The sequence below is a fragment of the Sardina pilchardus genome, chromosome 13 (assembly GCF_963854185.1).
Source record: "Sardina pilchardus chromosome 13, fSarPil1.1, whole genome shotgun sequence".
Lineage (NCBI taxonomy): Eukaryota > Metazoa > Chordata > Actinopteri > Clupeiformes > Clupeidae > Sardina > Sardina pilchardus.
In genome coordinates this window covers 24465789-24468288 of record NC_085006.1, presented here as the reverse complement: position 1 = coordinate 24468288, position 2500 = coordinate 24465789, and positions in this window count along the sequence as shown.

Below are 2500 nucleotides of genomic sequence, written 5' to 3'. Positions count from 1 at the left end.
GATATGACCCAATCAACACAACACTAGCGCCATTTCTACGAACACCAACGCCCACTTGCATTTGTGCGTCATGAAAAACAAACAGTTTTACTTCTCTAACCGTGTCTATCGGGCATGTCAGGACTGATCCCTTTTGGCATCAGAGGTCTTATCGTTTACTTTTCACCGTGAGAATGATACTCGCTACTCGCTGGTCCAGCTCTGGCTGTTGACTCACTAATCCAGTCAGTTTGTTTAGGTTTACAACGGTTCATGATTCAGGCTCAACTGGATCATTATTCACAACAATAACTATTCTGCTGAGTTGATATAGGTATCATCAAGTCACTAGCCATTGAAGAGTGACCCTTCTGCAGTTTGACTGTTTGTCACTATCGCCACCTGCTGGTTGATATTGACACCACACGCACAGATGAGGAAAGTAATCCAGGGTTCTTTCATACGTTTATTATTGCAAGATTCAAGGGTTGGGTTGCGTTTTCAGTGAATATACAAAAGTGGTAACTACATTTCTCAGGCTGTCTCAACCAAACAGATTGTGTTCAGAGGCCTCTTAACAAAGTCCTCTCTCTAAGTTTGTCTTAAAAAAAAAAAAAAAAAAAAAAAAAAAAACTACAAGTCTCGTGGATGGCCTGAAGCACTTCCCACAAACTAGGACGTTTGGCTCGCGGCCTTTCGGCTCTGAAGCAGTCTTCTCTGTCAACAAACTGTCACATCAGAGGCCCTCAGGCGAACTTCAGATCATAGACTGTAGATACTCAGTACCAAACACAATGCTTGGAAGTTTCGCTCTTTTTTGACAGTTGGGATCCCGGAGCATAGATGCAGCCCTGCTCCTGTTGATGTTCAACTAACTTGCACATGTAGCCTAGTTTTCATGGAAATGAGCTCAGATACTCTTAAAATGAATGTGTTGAAAACAACACAATTTGTGTTAAATTAACACATCTGTGTCCAGATAGGGACAACACAGTTTGTGTTTCTTTTTCCTTTTTTCATTTGTTACACAATATGTGTTGAAAATAACACAAATACTGTTGAAAACAACACAACTTACATTGAAAACAACCCAACTTGCATTGAAAACAAACACAACTTGCATTGTTTTTTTTTTTTTTTAACCCATCGTGTCCAGATAGGGACAACACATTCCCTATAAGAGTATTGTGGATTCTCAAAGAATCTCTAAAGAGATCCCAGTCTGCTGATGTTCTGCTTGTATCAGAGAATAAACATTGTTAAATGAAAAGAAAAACAACAATGTGACTATCGGACACATGAGGGAGAACAGTGAGAACTTCTGAGCAGATCGTTTCAATTCTGATAGTGGGGAATCCTGAGGACATTATATACTTAGTGAGGCCAAACGCATCTCCTTGTGTGGGTACACATATTCACACTCTCACACATAACTCACAGGCTGCAGTCAGTGGAAATCTAATTGAACTCTGCATGTACTGTCCAAGGCCCAGTGAGCCATGGAGGCATTAAGGCAAAGCAACATACCTTTGCAGACATGTAACTCAGGACTGATAAGACATCTCTACCAGCTTTTTGGAGGCAGCAAAGGTGGTTGGCTAGAGATTGGACTAAAAAGTGTGTGTGTGTGTGTGTGTGTGTGAGAGAGAGAGAGATACAGAGAAAGAGAGAGAGAGATGGTGCAGTGCAGTGGAAACACAGGAGTAGAAAAGATGGCTGAATACAACAAACACACAAACAAACAAACAAACAAACACTAAAGGAGAGGCTGACGCCATACACATATTGTAAAGCAGTAGGCCTAAAAGCACATCCACAATCCGTTAACACTTTTGAAGTTTGCACATGCAGTGGCACAGCCAAGTTTAGTGGTGTGTGTGTGTGTGTGTGTGTGTGTGTGTGTGTGTGTGTGTGTGTGTGTGCGCGCGGATATTGGTGTTGCACCCCTGGTTCATTGCTGTTTATGTTGTGCCTTTAGGCCATGTTGTATTAGAAGCATGGAGTTAGATGGACTGTGATTTTTGAGCAATTATGTACAGCACTCCAGAGGTGTGTGAGTGAAAGTCAAGGTGCACGTGTGCGAGTGTGCACGTGTGCGTGTGTGTGTGTGTGTGTGCACATGTGTATGTGTGGGTGTGTCAGAGAGAGAGAGTATTGTGCCCTGCTTGTGGTGTTTGTGAGGCTTTGCTGTGAGGTACATACATCAGACTGAGCTGTTATTTGCGGGGAAGTATCTGCTGCACCGCAGCTTGAGGTGTGTGAGTTAATATGTGTGTGCGTGTATGTATGTATGTGTGTGTGTGTGTGTGTGTTTGTGTGTGCGTGTGATTGAATTGGACCCTTGCTTAAGGTGTGTGTGTGTACGTATGTATGTGTATGTGTGTGTGTTTGTGCATGGCGTAAGATGAGCAGTGATTTGTGGGTAATGAAGCTCCGCAGTCCTCCAGCTCCTCCATTAGAGGTCACAGGCTGCATCCTAAATCACCTCCCGCAGCCCAGGAAGCACACGCCAGGGGGAAGG